This window comes from Phascolarctos cinereus, unplaced genomic scaffold (assembly GCF_003287225.1).
Source record: "Phascolarctos cinereus isolate Bilbo 61053 unplaced genomic scaffold, phaCin_HiC Scaffold_4;HRSCAF=312, whole genome shotgun sequence".
Classification (NCBI taxonomy): Eukaryota; Metazoa; Chordata; class Mammalia; order Diprotodontia; family Phascolarctidae; genus Phascolarctos; species Phascolarctos cinereus.
In genome coordinates this window covers 185,201,751-185,223,282 of record NW_027555847.1, presented here as the reverse complement: position 1 = coordinate 185,223,282, position 21,532 = coordinate 185,201,751, and the positions used below count along the sequence as shown (strand labels likewise).

The 21,532-nt window shown below is 39.8% G+C and overlaps 1 pseudogene; it reads left to right on the top strand.

Annotated features, from left to right (window-relative positions):
* The first annotated feature begins 10,668 nt into the window (after positions 1-10,668).
* On the top strand, positions 10,669-11,378 carry LOC110218861 (barrier-to-autointegration factor pseudogene; annotated as a pseudogene).
* Positions 11,379-21,532: the final 10,154 nt, after the last annotated feature.

Genomic DNA, 21,532 nt, shown 5'->3' with positions numbered 1-21,532 from the left:
TGCCTCCATAGCTTCTGGCACACAGACTGAGGGGCAATGGAGTAGCTGATCAGAGGGGGATTGCAGGAATCTCTTTGCTGGTGCAGGATTCTCTTGCTTTGCCCATGCTTGGATCTGGGTCACAGTTCTGAGTGGTGGTCCTGGGGTGAGGAGGAGTGCTAGAGTGGAGGCACTTGTAGTGGTGGTAAAGAGAAAATCCTCCTCACAGTTCCAAGACAAAAAAAGTGCTTATGGTCATTCATAGACCAGAGCACAGGCCAGGAAAGGAGTAAACACCTAGCCCTTGATCATACCACCTTGGAAGAACTGAAAATTTACAGGTCCCTACAAGTATCTCTGAAAACAGCTGCACAAAACCCCTGAAGCTTGGGACAGTACATTATCCACACTGGAAGCAGACCCCTACCTTAACAAAGAGTTTATAACTCAAGTAATTGTCTGGGATCATGACCAAACCTCACAAAAAAAGTCAGATCATAGAATCTTACTTTGGTGACAAAGAAGAACAAAACATACAACCAGAAGAAGACAACAAAGTCAAAGCTGTCACATCCAAAACCTCCAAGAAAAATGAATTGGTCCCAGGCCTTGGAAGAGCTCAAAAAGGATTTTGAGAAGCAAGTAAAGAGAAGTAGAGGAAAAACTGAGAGTGATGCAAGAAAATCATGAAAAACAAGTCAAAGGGCAGCCGAGTGGCGCAGTGGATAGAGCCCCGGCCCTGAAGTCAGGAGGACCTGAGTTCAAATCCGGCCTCAGACCAAACACTTGACACTTACTAGCTGTGTGACCCTGGGCAAGTCACTTCACCCCAATTGCCTTTAAAGAAAAGAAAAGAAAAAGAAAAGACAAACAAGTCAATAGCTTGCTAAAGGAGACCCCCTCAAAAAAAAATACTGAAGGGGCAGCTAGGATGGAGCACCAGCCCTGGATTCAGGAGGACCTGAGTTCAAATCCGGCCTCAGACACATAACATTTAGTAGCTGTGTGACCCTGGGGCATGTCACTTAACCCCATTGCCTAGCAAAAAAACCAAAAAAACAAAACAAAACAAAATACTGAAGAAAATAACACCTTAAGAAATAGCCTAACCCAAATGGCAAAAGAGGTCCAACAAGCCAATGAGGAGAAGAATGGCTTAAAAAGCAGAATTGGCCAAATGGAAAAGGAAGTCCAAAAGTTTAGTGAAGAAAATACTTCCTTAAAAATTAGAATGGAGTAATTGGAAGCTAGTGACTTTATGAGAAATCAAGACACTATAAAACAAATTCAAAAGAATGAAAAAATAGAAAACAATGTGAAATATTTCATTGGAAAAACAACTGACCTGGAAAATAGATCCAGGAGAAAGAATTTAAAAATTATTGGACTATCTGAAAGCCATGACCAAAAAAAGATCCTAGACATCATCTTTCAAGAAATTATCAAGGAAAACTGACTTGATATTCTAGAACCAGAGGGCAAAATAGAAACTGAAAGAATCCACTGATCACCTCCTGAAAGAGATCCCCAAAGGAAAACTTCTAGGAATATTGTAGCCAAATTCCAGAGTTCCCAGGTCAAGGAGAAAATATTGCAAGCAGCCAGAAAGAAATAATTCAAGTATTGTGGAAACACAATCAGGATAACACAAGATTTAGCATCTTCTACATTAAGGGACCACAGGGCTTGGGATATAATTTTCTGGAGGGCAAAGGAGCTAGCATTACAATCAGGAATCACCTACCCAGCAAAACTGAGTATAATCTTTCAGGGGAAAAAATGGATATTCAGTGAAATGCAGGATACTTTCAAGCATTCTTGATGAAAAGACCAGAGCTGGGGGCAGCTAGGTGGCACAGTGGATAGAGCTCCAGCCTTGGAGTCAGGATGACCTGAGTTCAAATCTGACCTCAGGCACTTGACACTTACTAGCTGTGTGACCCTGGGCAAATTACTTAACCCCAACTGCCTCACCAAAAAGAAAAAAAAAAAGAAAAGACCAGAGCTGAATAGAAAATTTGACTTTCAGATACAAGACTCAAGAGAAACAGGTTTACCTCAAGAGGTAAACAGGAAAGAGAAGTCATAAGAGACTTATTAAGGTTGAACTGTTTACATTCTGCATGGAAAGACATTTGTGACTCATGAGTCCTTTGTCAGTATTAGAGTAGTTGGAGGGAAAAAAATTATGTGTATGTAGATAGATAGATAGATAGATAGATAGATAGATAGATAGATAGACAGACAGATAGATAGATAGATAGATAGGGGGCACAGGGTGAGTTGAAGATGAAGGGGTGATATCTGGAGAATAAAATTAAGGGGTGAGAGAGGATTATAGAGAGAGAAGGAGAGAGAGGTAGAATGGGTAAATTATCTCACATAAAACAGACAAGTAAAGGCTTTTACAGTGGAAGGGAAAAGGGGGAAGGAGAGAGGGAATGAGTGAATCTTATTCTCATCGGATTTGGCTTAAGGGGAGAATAATATACACACTCAATTGGGTATGGAAATCTATCTTACCTTACAGGAATATAGGGAGGGAAGGGGACAAGAGAGCAGGAGGATGATAGAGAGGAGAGCAGGTTGGGGGAGGGGTAATCAGAAGCAAACACTTCTAAGGAGGGACAGAGTCAAAAGACAGAATAGAATTGTAGCCAAATTTCACAACATGATTACTATGGAAGTGTTTTGCATGACTACACATGTATAACCTATATTCAGTTGCTTGTCTTCTCAATGAGGGTAGGTGGGGAGAGAGGAAGGGAGAAAATTTGGAACCCAAAGTTTTGAAAACAAAAGTTTAATAAAAATTGTTTTCACATGCAAATGGGAAATAAGATATATAGGAAATGGGGTATAGAAATCTGTCCTACTCTATAGGAAAATTGAAGGGGAAGAGGATAAGGGAAGACGGAGAGAGAAGGGAGGGCAGATTAGGAGAAGGGGTATTCAGAATGCATGCCATCTTGGGGTGGGGGGAGGGACAAGATGGGGAGAAAATTTGGAACTCAAAATCTTGTGGAAGTGAATGTTGAAAACTAAAAATAAATTAATTAATTTTTTAAAAAAAAGAAAACAATCTGTTCCAATGGCCACGAAGATAACTAAAGCAGGCACTATGGAGCTCTTAGAACTTGGTTAGCCATCAAAGATGCCAAGGTCATCCACTGCATCTTGACCCATCACTAGTCATCTTGACTGTGTTCTTCTGGACCATGATGACTCTAGAGGAGAGAGTGAGGCTGACAACTTTGTGTACCTCTGCCTACTTAAATCCAGTTTATGCACGAATCATAAGATATCACCCATACAATTTTACCATTTTTACATATCCCAAAGTCCTATAGCGACAGGCAAGACATGAAGCAGCAAGTATTGATACACTGAGAGCTGTGGTAACAACCCTGCACACAGGTGGCCGAGGCCATAGGGTCATCTTCTCACAGGAAACAGCGGTGGGATTTGGCATCCCCCTGGGTGTCTAAATAGCCTTTTAAAGATCACATCTTCTGGTGTGACGAAGGGGCTAGGAAAGGTGCCCTAAAAGTTTTCTGTTTATCTAGCCCTGGTCTGTTTATTGCAGTAGGCAGGGATCCCATCTGGCAGTCAAAACATACACCCAAAAAAAATACAAAAACTTCTACAAAGATGATTCCACTCACCATCAGTACATGGAACGTTTGCACACTTACAGACAACAAAAAATCCAGTAGACCTGAAAGATAAATAGCTCTTCCTGCGAGAAAACTCAGCAGATATGATATCCAAATAGCAGCCCTGGGTAAAACAAGGTTGGCAAATGAAAGCCAGCTTACTGAAGTTGGAGCTGGGTACGTGGTTTTTCTGGATTGGCTGCAGTGACTGCCTACAGCTATACCATGAAGCTGGTGTAGAGTTTGCAATCAAAACTAATCTAGTCAACAAGCTTGTAAGCTTACCAAAAGGAGTCAATAACAGATTCATAACAATGCAATTGCCACTTGCAGGAAAATACCATACTACCATCATCCTGATGAAGTCAAAGGAAAATTTTATGAAGACCTGGAGACCCTCATTATCAATGTGCCAAAAGAGGACAAGCTTATAATTCTGGAGACTTTGATGCTAGAGTAGGCTCAGGCTATCAGACATGGCAAGGAATCCTTGGGAGGAATGGAGTTGGAAACAGCAACAGCAATTGTCACTTACTACTGAGGAGTTGCACATCTCAGGACCTTTTCATCACCAACACTGTCTTCCATTTATCTAAATGCAATAAAACTTCATGGATGCACTCTCGCAGCAAACACTGGCATTTAACAGACTATGTGACTACAAAGAAAAGAGACAGACAGGATGTGAAGCAATGAAGGCAATGTGGGGCACAGAGTGCTGGACTGATCACAGACTTATCCTCCCCAAGCTAAATATTTGAATTCAATAAAAGCATAGGCCCCAAGGCAAAATGCCTACCAGAAGAATTAATGTCAACAGATTAGAGTACTTCTCTGAGCAAGAACAGTTCATTGCTGATTTGGAGGGAAAGTTGAGCCAACACACAGTTGGAAACAGTGGAGCAGAAAAGGAGTGGGCAGCTTGCAGAGGTTTGTTGTCTAGCACTGCATTTGCTCATCTTGATCAGAACACTTGCAAGCATCAGGACTGGTTTGATGAAAATGATGAGGAAATTCAGAAGCTGCTAAATGAAAAATGAGAACTCCACAGTGTTTACCAGCAGGATAGTTCATCCATCTCTAAGAAAGCAGCATTTAACTCCATCAAAAGTAAAGTACAAGCAAAGCTTGGAGAGATACAAGATTCTTGGCTCAGTAAGAAGGCAGATGAAATTCAGTTCTATGCTGATAGTAACAATCCAAAGGCTGTTAGGATGCCTCAAAGGCTATTTATGGGCCAAAGACCTATGGTGCATCTCAACTACTCAGTGCTGATGGGGCCACGTTGATTAGTGATAAGGACATGATCCTAGAGAGATGGGCTGAAACCTTTCATAGTGTTTTCAACAGACCATCATCAATCAATGCTGAAGCCATTGACCATTTACCTCAGGTTGAAGTCAGTCCCTCCCTAGCTGAAGTTCCACCTGAAGAAGAGGTTTTGAATGCCATTATGCTCCTTCTATGGGGCCAAGCTCCTGGCACTGATTCTATTCCAGCTGAGATTTACAAGGTGGCAGGTCCATTGCTCACACAAAAGCTGACTGAAATTTTCCGGGCTATGTGGCTAGAGGAGGTTATCCCCCAGGAATTCAAGGAAGCCTCCATTGTCCATCCGTATAAACATGAAGAAAATAGATTGTCCTGTGACAATCACAAGGAGGTCTCTCACGTAGTCACTGCTGGCAAGATTATTGTCAGAGACCTCCTTAAAATCCTTATCCTGGAAGATGGTCATCTACCTGAGAGCCAGTGTGGCTTCAGAAAGGGCCGAGGAATGGTCAATGTGGTATTTGTTGCCCGACAACTCCAGGAGAAATGCCAAGAGTAGAACAGAGGTCTGTACACAACATTTATAGATCTGACCAAGGCCTTTGATATAGTCAGTTGTGAGGGTATGAAAAACCACATCAAAATTTGGTTGTACAGAGAAGTTCATCAGTATTGTACATTGATTTCACAACAACATGCTTGCCCAGGTTCTGGATAATGGAAGGTGCTCTTGTGCTTTCCCAGTCACCGATGGAGTGAAACAAGGCTGTATGCTTACTCCCATGCTTTTTAGCATGATGTTTTCAGCCATGTTATCAAATGCCTTCAGGGAGAACAAATACAGTATTGAGGTCAGCTACTGCACTGATGGTAAATTCTTCAGCTTGAAAAGGCTACAAATCAAGAACAAAGTAGAAGGAGTGTTGATGCATGATTTCCTGTTTGCAGATGATCGTGCACTCAGTGCAGCCTCTGAAGCTGGGTTGCAACAAAGTATGGGTCATTTCTCTGCTGCTTGTGCTAATTTTGGCCTAACAATTAATACCAATCAGTCCTCCATCAGCCAGCACCACATCACCCATACATGGAACCGCTGGTTACAGTAAATGGAGAAGTTTTGAATGCTATGGATAAGCTTGCTTACCTTGGCAGTATACTTTTTAGAGATGTATACATTAATAATAAGGTTGACAAATGCATTGCCAGAGCTAGTTCAGCGTTTGGGAAGCTCTGAAGGAAAGTGTGGGAGAGAAGAGGCATTAGACTGAGTACCAGACTGAATGTCTACAGAGCTGTTGCGCTGAGCTTGTCATTGTATGCCTGTGAAACATGGACAGCACACCAGCACTGTGCCAGGAAACCAAATCACTTTCATTTGAATTGTCTTAGGAAGATTCTGAAGATCACAGAGCAGGATAAGATACCAGACACTGAGGTCTTTTTTTGAACTAAAATGCCAAGCATTCAAACTCTACTGTAGAAAGAGCAACTACAATGGGTTGGTCATATTGTTTGAATGTTTGCCTAAAAAAAAGTATTTTATGGAGAAATCACACAGGGCAAGTGCCCACATGGTGGTCAAAAAAAGTGGTACGGGGGCAGCTAGGTGGCGCAGTGGATAGAGCACCGGCCCTGAAGTCAGGGTGACCTGAGTTCAAATCCAGCCTTAGACCAAACATTTGACACTAACTAGCTGTGTGACCCTGGGCAAGTCACTTAACCCCAATTGCCTAAATAAATAAATAAACAAAAGTGGTACAAGGACACTCTCGAGGTCTCTCTTAAGAACTTTATTGTGTGGTATGGGAGACATTGGCACAGGACCACCCAGCATGCCACACCCTCATCAGAGAAGGTGCTGTGCTTTTTGAAGAAAGCAGAATTGAAGTAGCTTAAAAGAATCACATGGACTATTTGTGCCTGACCTGTAGTAGAGCATTCCAAGTTCATATTGGTCTGATCAGCCACAATCAGACACATTGCAATGTGACTCTAACATGGAGATGTCATTTTGGTCCTCTTCGAGAATTTGACCTGTGACCTAGCAATACCACTTCTGGATCAATTTCCAAAGATAATTAGGGAAAAAGGAAAAGAACCTATATGTTCTAAAATGTTTATAGCCGCTCTCTTTGTGGCATCAAAGAACTGGAAATTGCGAGGATACCCATCAATTGGGAATGGCTGAAACAAGTTGTGGTATATGATTGTGACTGAATACTACTGTGCTATAAGAAATTATGAGCTCAGTGATTTTAGAAAAACATGGAAGGACTTGCATGAAATAATAAAGAACAAAATGAAATTTACATGATAATTTTGTATATTTGGAAGGAGTAGCAAACGGTACACAGTAGATTTACAGTTTCATACGCAATCATCTTTTTATTGTACTATGTTATGGAAATGCTTGTTTTATTCTACAAAATAAAAATAAAATTTAAAAAATAAAAAGGGTTAACAGAACTTTTCATTCCATCATTAGAAATAAAAGGCTTAGAAGGAAATGTCTCTGAAGGCTCATAGGATTTTGAGTCAAAAGCAACCTTACAGATTATCTAGTCTAAACCCATAATTTTACAGTCGAAAAACTACATCCCAACAAAGCGAAGCAATTTGCCCACAGTCACAAAGGGGATAAATAGTCAAGCTGGTTTAACCCCAGATCTTCCGATGGTAAAGTCAGTGCTCTTTCTAGTACATCCTATTGTCTCTTCTACATCACTGTGACTTTCAATACTATTTAAATGGCTGATATAGGCAACTTTTTTTCCTTTGATACAAGGAAGGTGGTTAGAAGGAAGGCACTGGGGACAGAAAAGAAGGTAAGTATTACTGAGCAGGGAAAGGGAGGCTCAGAATAAAATATTAAATATTGTGAGCTTAGACATTTTGCATTTTAAGGAGGTATATACATAGACACAACTTACAGAGAATACTGACTACCTCACACTTATTTCCTCAGAAGCTTCATGTACCATGCCAATAAATCACATTGATCTGTCAACATCCCTGAAAGCAAGCAGAAGCTGAAGATTACATTCTTGAATTTTCCATGAAGATACAATTTAAACAAGTAACCATTTTTGTTAGTTTGTGGTTTATAAATCAGTTTGCCTTTCCTTTCATGAACTTCATAGGTAGGAAATAGAATAAAATATTTATTATCTTTTTTTCCTATATCCAGTATATGAATCCAAGGAACAGATCTTTAAAAGAAAAAAAAATCCAGTTATAAATACTGTTAAAGGAGAGTTTGTACACAATTTTCCTGATTCCCATTTCCCAATTTTTTTTAGAAGAGAAAATATCATCCTCTACTTTTAACAAGTAATTTATATAGAGGCTTCCTGTTTTTAATAAAAAGAGAACTAAAGGAGAAAATCAAGAACATTCAATAAAATAGAAGTTCCTTGAAGACAGAGACTATTTCTTTTAAATCTTTGCATCTTTAGTATGTATCATAGTGCCAGGGACAGAGTAGGCACTTAATAGGTACTTTTTTAGTCAAATTGAAATTTAAACTTTCAAAACAAATTATCATGAACAATTATAAATATTACCTTCAAAGTGAAAGATACGGTGTAATAATGTTTCTGTGATCCTTTAGGGAAAGTATGCCCCTTACATATTTGGCCTGAAATTCCTTATTCCACTTTGTTATTCATTATGTTTCACCACATATCTTTTTATTAAGGTGTAAGTGTAGGCTGAGATCAAGTTTTAGCTTCCTTTGTTTCCAGCAGATGGAGCTGTCCTTGGTTGACGTAACCAGCTCCTTGTGATAAACTGCTGCAGTAAACCTACTGTAACCAAGAATTTTAAAAAAATAAAGTGATCATTGCTTAATATTTCTGCTGTTTAAATTTAAACCACCTGGCTCACAGAGATAGCTGGTTCCCATCTCCTCCAGGCCCACCAAACCCCAGTAAGAGAAACCATGCCGATTTTAATCTCTTGGTCCAAAGGCAGAAAGTGACCAAATGAGGGGTATATTTTAGAACAGGAAGAGCCCTTAAAAGGTCATCTAGTCCAACTCCCTTATTTCATAGATGAGAAAACTTAGTCCCTATGAGGTAGAGTTACCTCAAAATTACACTGGTTCCAAATTATTTCCTTTGTTTAGCAAGAACCTCCCAACTTTGCCACATTAGGGACTGAGGTTTCAAAATGTCTTTGCCCACCTTGAAAAAAAAAAGATAAGATTAAGAAGTAACTAAAACCTAGGATCTTTTAGTCACTTCACTCGGCTTGAAGGTCACACAATTATTTCCTCTCCATAGAAGTTGCAATCTGCTTTGAGGAAATGAAACTCATGGCTTGAGGGTGCATAAAGGGCAACTGTGTGGGAGAAGCATGAGATCAAACACTCGAGTAAACTTGTTATAGAATTTTTCATGAGCTGAATTCCAATGCTTTCAGGAAAGCCTCGTTCCCTTCCATTTAAAAGAGACAGAACAAAGGAAAAGTGATATACAGCTGTCACTGCATAATCAGAGGAAGCAAGAGGCATATGGGGATGTTCACAGGAAAGAACTGAGACATGGACTGAGGTTGCAGTGACACTCAGCAGAGCTCATTTTAATGGGTATCTTCTTCCCAAAGTAAGGAAAAATATTTCATTCCAATGTTTCATAAGCATGCTTAGTCCAGGTGCACATTTTTATTAACAGTCCTTTTAAAAATATTCAACCAGCATTTTTCAAACACTAATGATGTACAAGGTAACGTGCTAGTCCCTGGAGGAGAAACAAAGATAAATGATGCCCTCATTAAATACGGTCTCAATAAGAGAGAAGAGGCTATACATACATAATATGTACTCAATAAATGTCATTAGCTGATTTTTAAAAAATAAACATTTTATTGATTTTTTAAAAAAACATTGTTTTTCCCAATGCACTTGTGAGACTCATAGGATTAGAGATTTAAAGCTGAACAACCCACTCGTTTTACTGATGAGAACATTGTGACCCGAGGGGGTAAATGATTTGCCCGAGGTCATGAAAGTAGTGAGCACTAGATTCCAAATTTAAACTTGGATTCTCTGACTCTGGTGCCACTATTTTGCCACTGAACCATACTGTGTCCTGCTTTTGTCATTGGGCTTGGTTTAGGAAGGTGAAAACTGGAGAGAGAAATGCTACCACAGACTGTCTTTTCTCCAAAATAAATCCTTGATCAGTATCTTCCTTAACCCTTAATTCCTGAGAGATCTTGGAAAACGATTGATGGTGGAGTCCTACAACTCCCTCTTTCAGGTAATCTAGTGTCCCCATTTGTGCCCAAGCAGAACATTTGAATTAAGTTGTGGGTGATGGACCCTTATATAAAAACACACTTCAAGATACAGGAGATCAAAAGTCAGAGACTTGTACTGACACAGACACGAAAACCCAGCTTTCATCTGCCAAGGCCCAAACTGAACCAAAGCCAAATAGTTATTCAAATGCACCGGAAGTTTCCGTTTGTTGTTGTGGAGTGGTTAATTATTTTGTTTGTTTGTTTGTTGGCAGGAAGAAATTATTCTTTTAAATATCAAATAAATCAGTTCAAGGTGGAATCAAGCCTATATATTTTGTCTAGAATTACAAGTGAGGTTGGGCGGCGCACCCCCACCTCCCCCGCCCCGCCCCCGCCCCCAGCTCCTTCCCTCCTTCCAGCCTCCTTTCAAATGGCCCTTGACCCGGAAACGACTTTGACAACCCGGAAGCGGAAGCCGGCACGCGCACTGCGGGCTTGAGACCTCTTGTGAGAAGCCATGGCGACCTACCAGAAGCACTGCGATTTTGTCACCGAGCCCATGGGGGAGAAGCCGGTCGGGTGCCTGGCGGGCATCGGAGACGTGCTGAGCAGGAAGCTCGAGGACTTGGGCTTCCACAAGGCCTACATGGTTCTGGGCCAGTTCCTGATCATGAAAAAGGACGAATGCCTCTTCCGGGAGTGGCTCCAAGACACCTGTGGAGCGAATGCCAAGCAGTCCCAGGATTGCTTTGACTGCCTTCGAGACTGGTGCGATACCTTCTTGTGAGCCCCGTGCCAGGGGGCCAGCCCACCTTGCCCCCTCTGATGGCTCTTCACTCCTCTAGTGGGAAATCCTGGCCCTCCCTCCTTTCCCGCCTCCCCAAAAAAGGAAAGATTTTGGCTGCTGCCTTCACCTGGGACACCTTCCCCTCTCCAGCGTCATTCTGACTGAAGCCACCCTGTCCATACCTCTGCGTGCCTCGTGTCCCGTAAATTCCAGCAGCAGCAGTTACCAGCTCTCCTGGGTGGGTCTTTGCAGTGGCTTCCCCACCTGCTAAGTCCCCTCTTTTGGACTCTTGTATGCCATTTGGATAACTTTGGCGGAAGGATATTAATTGCCATTAGAAAGACCTTCTTAAAACCAATAAAGTCAGCAGCCTTGAAAAAAAAAGAATTAATAATTGAATAATGACAAAACCCATTTAGTAAATATTCATAGTGAAGCAAAGCAAATTCCCTCCTTTTGCATGTTCACAAATGTATGCCTCAATCTGAATTTTCAGTCCATCACTTTGCTAGTGCTTCATCTTGAGTTCTGTGGAACCATCATTGAATCAATCTGAGTTCCAAAGTTTTAAAAGTCCCTTTCTTTTGTAATGTTATTCTTATAATTTGTTTTCTTGCAAACCTATATTTTCTTTTTTTCCTTTTAGTATTTCTTTTTTTTTAATTACACGTAGAAATAATTTTAGCCTTTGCTTTTTACAATTTTGAGTTCCAAATTCCCACCCTGCCCCCATTGAGAAGGCAAGCAATTTGATAAAGGTCATACATCTGCAGTCATGCAAAATGTATTTCCATATATTAATCATGTTGTAGTAGTAAACATTGACCAAAAAAAGAAAGATTTTTTTTTATTTTAACCCAGTGTGCTTGGATCTGCAGTCAGTTCTTTCTCTGAATGTGGGCAGCATTTTGCATTAAGGTCCTTTAGAATTGTCTTGGATGTTTATATCGGTGGGAATAGCTAAGTCATTCACAGTTGATCATTGTACAATGTTGCTGTTAGTGTGAACGATTTTCTCCTGGTTCTGCTAACTTCATTTTGCATCAGTTCATATAAGACTTTCTAGGTTTTTCTGAAAATACCCTGCTTATTATTTCTTATAGCACAATAGTATTCCATTATATTCATATACCACAACTTGTTTAGCCAGTTCCCAGTTGATGGGTATCCTCTCAATTTCCAATTCTTTGCTACCACAAAAAGAGCTGCTATAAATATTTTTGTACATATGGCTCCTTTTCCTTTTTTTTTTTTTGATTCAAACCTATATTTTCTTAAACTATTAAAATGGCACATCATAATGTTCTTTGAATCAAACCAGTATTGTGTATCGTTAGGCAAATCACTTAACCTCCCTCAGCTGTGGTTCCCTCCACTATGGAATGAGGAGGTTGAACTAGAATCTAGTCACTAGATAACCTCTAAACAGTTCTAAGGTTCTATGATTAATCATACTATATGCCCTGTATAAATATTGGGATATGAGTGTTTTCCAAGGTGGAACCCACCAGGAAGGGCCAATACCAGGAATCAAGATAGGCCAGTGGATATGGTAGGTGACAAAATATAACAAAATACAGCTCAGGAGGTCAGCTCCTGTAAGAAAAGCAGTGTAAACATCACACAGGGAGAAAGTAGGCCCTAAGAAATCAGGCTGTGGTCACAGATTCAGAGCTGTTCAATAAGTTTGCATATCATTCTAGCCCAAATCCTTAATTTTACATGTTAGGAAACCAAGGCTCAAAAAGGTTAAGTGACTTCTCCAAAGTCACACAGATAGCAAATAACAGAGTCAGGGTTTGAACACAGGGCCTCTAACTCCAGGCAGCTAGGTGGGACAGTAAATAGAGCACCTGGCCTAGAGTCAGGAAAACTGAGTTCAAATCTGATCTCAGACATTAGTAGCTATGTGACCACAGGCAAGTCACTTAACCCTGTTTGCCTCAGTTTCCTCATCTGTAAAATGATCTGGAGAAGGAAATGGCAAACCACTCCAGTATGTTTGCCAAGAAAATTCCAAATGGGGTCATGAAGAGTCAGACTCGTACTCAACAACAAAAACCTCTAACTCCAGAATCGGTGCTCTTTCAAAATAAGTACATTGTCCTCTAAGCAAGAAAAAAAAAAATAGATTGAAAGATGGCTTCCAGTTTGTCAGGGACAAATATAAAATCCAGTCTAGAAAAGAAAGAGAGTTATATGAGGAGTCTACTGGGGCTAGCTCAAATGGACTATAGAGAGCTAATTGTTAAATTTTTGGTGTTAGTTTTTATACCTTGGAAATCAGCAAATGCTTTAAATCAGGGATTGATTTATTATTTAGTTGATTACCTAGAATTAAGATATTGACAAAAAATGTTAATAATGCATATTAAACTTAAAAGAGCATTATACAAACTTGGAGGGGTGGGGAGCTGATTGTTAAATGTTTGCCAACACACTCCTGGTAATAATCACTGATCAGATGAGAGGTTTGCTGCCCTCTATCCTGACCTTACTATTCCATAGAGTGTGGGAAAGAATACATAGGTATACACAGGCTAAAATTAGAGAAAAACAAGGATTATACCTAAGTTCACAAAATCATCAGAGTGATTTATAGTGGCAGGTAGGTTAGGCTTACCCAACTGCTAGAAATACCATATCACAAGAGAAATTGTATGGAAGGTCAGCGTAGGCAAACCAAATGGCTTCTGCTCTCAACAATAATTAGATGGGAAGGATTCCCAGGGTTCTTGTTAGCCCAGATGTCAGACTGAGGATACTGAGGTCACACTGACCAAGGAATGAACCAGCCCTAGTAGAGGATTTTTCAAGAACTACAGAAATAAGGAATGTTCTAATAGTGATACCAAAAAAGGGAGGATAGAATGAAATACCTCCAAGATACAAGAAAACTTCCAGTGTGTCAGTGAGCTCTAGGAAATAAATCTGTGGAGATGTCTGTCATTGACAGAATCATCCTCAAAGACAGAAGATTCTGTTTTAGTGACCCAATAGTATCAGTCAATAAAAGCATTTATTAAACACTTACTCTGTTCCCAGGCATTGTGAATACAAGACCAAGCACAAAGAAAAATAATGCCTGCCTTCAAGGGGCTTATATTCTAATAGTGGAAGGCAATATATATATATATATTAAAAAAAAGCTGAAATGGGGAGGTGGGGTGAAGAAATGAAGGTGCCTGGTGCAGAGAAGTCTAGTGTAGCCTGGTGAGAAATGAAGACATTGCTGGCCTGGGCAATTGTGTGCCCTCCTTAAGCGGAGGTTCTGGGAGGAGCAATCCAATAGAGGGAGAGTTCACAAGGATGATTCCAATACATGGATAAATTCCAGAGTTAGCATGAACTTCCAATAAGAATAGATTTGGGAGCATGCTTAGACATCCAGAATTCAGCCTGGTAATGTTTGTCAAGTACCTTCATGCGGTGAAGGACGTAATACAAGTATTGTATTATATCTTCTTCATTCATCCCAAACAAAGCTATGGAATCACCACTTGGGACAATGACCCTCCTCTTCCCCACCCTAACCTCTCAATGCAAACACTCTTTTTATCTTCCCTGCTTCCTAATCAACTCAGACAGCTCTTTTGTACCACCACATCCTTTTCTTCAATTTAATCTATGATACCTTGATATCCTCAAACCTGTTGGGGCACTCTTTTTCCAGAACTATCCTTAATGTTCAAATTTGACCAGGTTTCATATAGATTGTCACATTACGGGGAGATCTCAACTTCCCAGACACATACTCACACAGCTTGATTTGCCCCTCAGGGGTAACCCTGCTCTGGTCATCTATCCTGGTGGGAATGTCACTAGCACAAAAGAAGCCACCAATGGGACTGAAAGGGACATCCATAAATTATTAAGCTAAGCACATTGCTCTAGGCAGAGTTGTAATGATACTTTCTGTAGGATACTTTCCTGTCCCTTTCTCCCTATCCCAAGTGCTAGTGTCTTTCCCTTTGACATTATCTTTCATCTACTCTATGTATCTTCTATATTCCTGTTTTTGTACTTCTTATATCCCATATTACATTCTAGTATTCTCCTTAAGACTTGAAACAGTTTTTTTTTCCTTTATATCCCCAGGATTTAGCATAGTGCCTGGCACATCATAAAATTTAATAAATGTTTGTCTTCATGGATGGATGGATTGGTTATATCTAAGGCCCCAAGTGGCAATTTTGAAAATAGACAAATAAACAATCTCCTTTCTAGTACTAATCAAACAACATTTCTCAGCCCTTTCTTCTAAATGGAAGTTCAAGATCTCAGGTCACTGTAAGATATGAAATTTCTATTTATTTTTGTCTGTCCCTACCAGCAGCCATTCCAAACAGTATGATCATAATGTTGATAAGTAAATGAACAAATAAACAAATCAACTGACTCACATTTCTGTGACACATTAAGGTTTACACAATGTTTTCCTCAAAACAATCAACTGTATGGTTAGTGGTATACAGGTGAAGAAACTAAAGCTGATAATAAGACTAATAGAATCTCTTGCATTTATAATTTACAAAATGCTTAAATGTGTGTGCTGACCAGAGAGATGTGCTACATTCATAGCTCCCCACAAGGATGTTTCCACAATTTCTCTAAGAATTCTACAATAAGCTCAGCTCCCTTTTTGGGAAAGAGGCCAGCATAAACTTTTTTAGGAAACCAATGGCTTTGCTGTATCTCTAGATTTGCCATTTTGGGTATCCCTGTGGCAGAAAGATAGAAAGCACTGGATTCTTAATAGGGAAGACTTGGGTTTGAATCCCACCTTAGACACTTGACTATCTCTGTGACCACAAACAAGTTACTTAACTTCTGTTTGCCCCAGTTTTCTTGACTGTTAAAATAGGGATAATAATAGCACCTAACTCTCAGGGTTGTTGAGAGTATTAAATGAGATATTTATTGTATTTAGTACAGCACTTGGCACGTAGTAGATAGTTAAGAAGTGCTTTTTTTCCCCTTTCCTTCTTTTGTGCTTTCTGATTGCATTGACTGTTCACTTCAGCTTCCTTCTAGCACCACATCCTATTTCCCCATATCCTATACCACACACTTCCTACTTCCTAGCCATCTTCCCTCCTGAATACCTATTCCATGGACCAGAAACCATGCCCTGAAGGTTTTAACCATTTATCTCTGGAATTTCTGGTTTAGAGTTTTCCTAAGAGACTCAGTCTCAGAATCAAACCTCCATCCTCCTACTTTAGATAAGCCCCACCCATTCTTTATTTACTCTGGAGCCGTGCCTCTCCACTCTTTTTGCCAAAATGCTTCTTCTTGGGGGCAGCTAAGTGGCGCAGTACATAGAGCACCGGCCCTGAAGCCAGGAGGACCTGAGTATAAATCCGGCCTCAGACCAAACACGACACTTACTAGCTGTGTGACCCTGGGCAAGTCACTTAACCCTAATTGCCTTAAAAAAAATTAAACAAAACAAAAATACTTCTTCTCTCACTTCCACTCACTTGTAACCTTGACCAAGTCAAAATCTATTTACCACTCACTCACTATTCAGTAACTTTCCAGACCAAAAAACTCCTCCCTGAGACTAACTCCAGAATGTACCTTCCCCTAATAGTTATGTAAGCTCCTAGAAAGTAGAGACTGCCTTTGGTCGTATGTTGTTTCCCTCAACACAATACAATGCTTGGCACATAATAAGTGCTTAACATTTTGTTTTTTCATGAGGAAATGGGGAGAAAGGGAAATAGAAACAGTAGAATCCTAGTCTGTACCCAAAGTCTGACGTCTTTGTCAGGACAGTGATTCACAATGAAGTATTGAGAGAAGTGACAAGAGCTCAATGTGTCTGCCCAGTTAGTTGACTAGAAAACCTTATAAAACTGGACAAATCTAAGGGTTTGTTGAGGATCTGAAATATAGCAGAAAATAGGAGCAATGAAAACTAGGACTCTCTTGACTACTTAGGGATGTGGAATTAACTCACACTCAGACCTGACATTATAGGAAAAAATAAAGTTGTTACTTGGTGAAGAAAATATGGAAAAGATAAGTCTGGTTCATAGCATCTAGCTTGTGGGTTAGTCATGTAATAAGTTAGTAAGCTTCTCTTAGTTCAGGAATTTCTGTAATTTGACAGAATAACTCGTTTTACTAAAAAAAAAAAGCAAATATTAAGTGTATAGATACTATCATTCTCAGTGTGGTGTAGAAGAAAGAATGGTGGGCTTGTAGTCAGAAGAGACATGGGCCCAAATTTCCTGTCTGACATTTGCTGCATAACCCTAGGCATGTCATTTAACCTTTCTAAGCCTCAGTTTCTTAATCTGTAAATTAAGAATAGCAAGAGCACCAGTCTTTCATAGTTGTGGGAAACAAATGAGATAATGGACCTGCATGAAGTATCCTTGAGACAATAGTAAAAGATTTTTCTCAATAATATTAACCATCATGGTTAACCACTACTTTTGTTGTTGTTGTTGTTGTTGTTGTTTGAGGTTAGTATAATAACCTACCCAAGTTCTTGGATCCTCTTAAAATCCATCCATGGACCACCCCCCCCCCACTTCCACCCCATGAGGTCTATGGGTCCAAGATTAAGAACTCCTGATGTAAACTATATAAGGAAGTCAAATAGTTCAATGTAATGGTGTGACTGATACCACTCAAAAAACAATAAAGGCAATCCTCAAGTTAAAAACACCTGTCCTTAAGTATTCTGTACATCTATTGCCCATGCTTCTAAGCTACTTCATGGCCAAATTTATTCCCACATAGCAACCAAGCTGTTCCAGTGTCATAGTGCCACCTGGTGGTTACCCCACTCTCACACCCATCTTTGCCACTACTCAGTGTTAATTCCAACTCCTGCAATCCATTTCCCACCACAAACATGCATCGTTAGCCTTCTTCCCTTTATCCTTCAAACTTAACCGATTATCTCTGGGAAAATGTTATCTTTCTTTCCATTTTTGAGCCAAGAAAATTATTCTAGTCATGAGTAATAAAGACATGAGTAGTGCTAATAACTTTGATACTGGTGCATTAAAGAAAGTCATAAGTTGTTTTTTTTTAATTAAATTTACCATGGGTACCAAAGTCTTGATGAGAATCTGTATAATTGAGTTTCCGCCTTACCATGTTTTTACTAAGCCCATGCTAACACCATTATTCAACATAGAGAAAAGAATTCTCAATTTTGTTTTTCTGTTTTAATTATAAATGTTATAACAGTTTAATATTGCTTTCTAGTGCCTTTTTTTTTCATTGTAAATGCAAAGGACTCCAGGCATACTATGGATTACATAGGCTCTTTGAGGGGTCCCTGGGAATCTATCCAGCACTTTTAACATTGTTTCTCTAAGAAATTGCATTTCATGTATCAAACAATTGATTTACACATTAATTTCTGCAACACAATCTGTGAGAAACTTGGGTACAGCCCATATCTGGCAATGCTAAATTTCATCTCTTGAACCTGCCTCTTCTTCTTGAGGTACAAGTGAGTAGTGTTGTGTCTAAAATGGAGCAGGCAGAAAACAGGAAAGATTACAGGATCTTAGACTGCAAGGTTATCTAGTCCAACCTGACCAGTGATACATTACACAACATCCCCAACAAATTATCCTCCAGCCTTCCCTTGAAGACTTCTAGGGATGGGGAGTCTACCACCTCCAGAGGTATCCTATTCCACTTTTTGGCTGGTACTATCCATCCTTATAGAAAGATTTTACTTTTATTGAACCAAAATTTGTCTTTCTGCAATTTCTACTTAATGCTCAGAGATCTCTCACTTGGAGCCAAGCAGAATGAAGCTAATCTAGGAAGCTGGGTGGGACTGTGGATAAGAGTAATAGACATTTAGTAGCTGTGTGACCCTGGGCAAGTCTCAACTCTGTCTGCCTCAGTTTCCTCAACTATAAAACAAAGATAATAATAGCACCTATCTCACAGGGTTGTTGAGAGGATCAAATGCAATACTTATAAAGTGCTTATACAGTGCCTAGCACATAGTAGGTGCTTAATAAATGCTTGTCCCCTTTTCTTTCCATATTACAGTCCTTAAAGTTGCTTAAAGTCAGCTTTCTTGTCCCATCCCACCCCACCCCCAAGTCTTCTCCTCCTCAAGTTATTATCTCTAATTCTTTCTTCATATGATTTTAGGAAGCCAGCATGGTATTGAGAGATTGAGAGATAGTCAGGAAGTCCTGGATTCAAATCCCTCATCAGAAATCTCAAGGCTGTGGGACCCTGGGAAAGCTACTTAACTCATTTTTTTTAATCTGTAAAATGAGGATAATGATAATACCTCTTACGGGATTATTGTAAGGATCAGAAGAGATAATGTAGGTAAAGAGCTATGCAAACCTTAAAGTGCCACATACATGTTCACTATCATTAATTGATCATAAAGCCTTTCGCCATCTAGGTCAGGTGACCCTTTCCTGAATATTTGCCAGCTTATCAATATGCTTCCTCCAATGTGATGAATCCCAATAGTTGGGAGCAATGAAGAATTGGGTATAAAATCTCAGAATCTCACGGTAGGGAAGAGATTTCTGACTGTATCTGGCCCAAGACCTGCCTGAAAAGAAATCCCTTCTTCAACAGCCCTGAGAAGGGGTCAGCTAGTCTGTTACATGACCTCTTCAGAGAGTGAGTTCACTACCTACCACGGTATCCCATTAACTTTTGCTTAGCTCTAATTGTTAAGAAGTTACTATTCATACAGTTGAAATCTGCCTCTCAGCAATCCTCACCCATTGTTCCATTGGCCCTCTCAGGCCAAGTAAAATGAGTTTCATGACTATTCTGCATGACAGACCTCCAAAGGCTGAAGAAAACTATTTTGTCGTCCCTAAAGAGAATGTATAAACAACCGTAAAAGACCAGTATAATAATCCCACAGAAGTAGGCACCTTAGTTTTAGGCCACTTGAATTTAGAAGGTATAATCAAGACAACAATACATTTGGGGTTCAACATGACCTAAAAAACAAAATGTAGGGAAAAGAATCAGATACCAGATAAGTAGCATTGTACACTGTAAAACCCGCTCTGTAGTCAGAGTGCCTAAGCCTGAGTTCAAATCCTATTTCCAATAATTATGACCTATGAGACCTTGGGCAAGTCACCTAACTTCCTTAGGCCTAGGTTTTCTTATCTGTAAAATGAAGGAATTGGACTAGATGACCTCAAAGTTGCTTCCAGCTCTACATCTATGAACTTTTGACCTGGAATTCTACTTTTAAAACTGTGTAATCGAAGTTTCTTCAGAGCAGGGATATTTTACCTTTTTCTTTGTATCTAACACAATGCCTGGCACATAGGAGGCATCTAATTAATGCTTTAATGAAAAATTCTAAAGCATAGGAAAGTTAAGAGCACTTGCCTATTCTACTACTGTTGTTCTTTCTTCTAACCCCCCACCCGAACAGTTATCTGAATAAGTCATGATTTTAAAAAAAAAAATCAAGTTTTTTTTCTTTCAGCCCAGAATGGGAATTCCAGGGGAGATAAGAATTTGGGATAAAAACAGCAAAAGCTGAGAGAGACTAAAAAGAGGGTAACAAAATAAATGGTAAAAACAAACATTTCAGAATTTTTCGTAAAGATGATGAGGCTCAGTTTCAGAAGTAGATACAGTAGGATTTTTTTTTAATTTGTTTCAAAATTGTTTCTTCCTGTTTAATGCTGTCTGCTTACTTTGGTGCTTCAAGGTTGCATGACTCATCTGTCCAGGTCCTGTCCTTCCAGTTGATACAGATTGTAATCCTGCTGCTGGCTCAGTAGGTGGTCTTCATAAATTGTTGTGGCCAAAACAATTCATGATTTGGTGGTGGACATTTTGGAGAAAGACTCTTCCAAACCCAGCTAGATTAATCCTTGGCCACGCAGTCCCTCCCCTGGCTCATTCTCAAAGCCTTCTTAGCAGAATAGGAGTTGTCAGAGCTTGGGTTTTTCTGGCACAGTCTCAGTAATGTGATAATGGCCAAAGGATTAAACTAGTTGGAAGACTGGAATGAACAATGAGGTCTGGGTGAGGACTACTAGCTCAGGTCCAAAGATGTAAAGTCTGTTAATATGAAGTCTGGCATTTAGAGCCCTTCACAAGCTGGCCCCAACCTAACTTTCCGGCCTTGTTATATATGGCTCCCCTTTATGCACATTATGCTCCAGCCAAACTGATCCTTTTATTCCTAATACCTCACACTCCTTCTTCTGCTTTCAAGCCTTTGCACTTGCAGTTCCTCTTTCTCCCCATGTCCCAGCCCCATGCCTCCCAAAGAATCCCTAGTTTTCTTCAAGGCTCAGCTCAGGAGTTACTTTCTAGACGAGCCTATTCCTTTTTTTTTTTTTAATCTGGAGCTTTAAATTCGCTGCTTCCCTCCACGTCCTGCCCCACCTACTGAGAAGGCAAGCAATATGGTACCCATTATGCATGTGAAGTCATGCAAAATTTATTTCTATTAGCCATGTTTAAAAAAATTAAAAAGCAAGAAAAATGAAGAAAGTGAAAAACAATATACTTCTATCTGCCCTCAGAGTTCATCAGTTCTCTCTCTGAAGATGGATAACATTTTTCATCATGAGTCTTTTGGAACTGTTTTGGACTG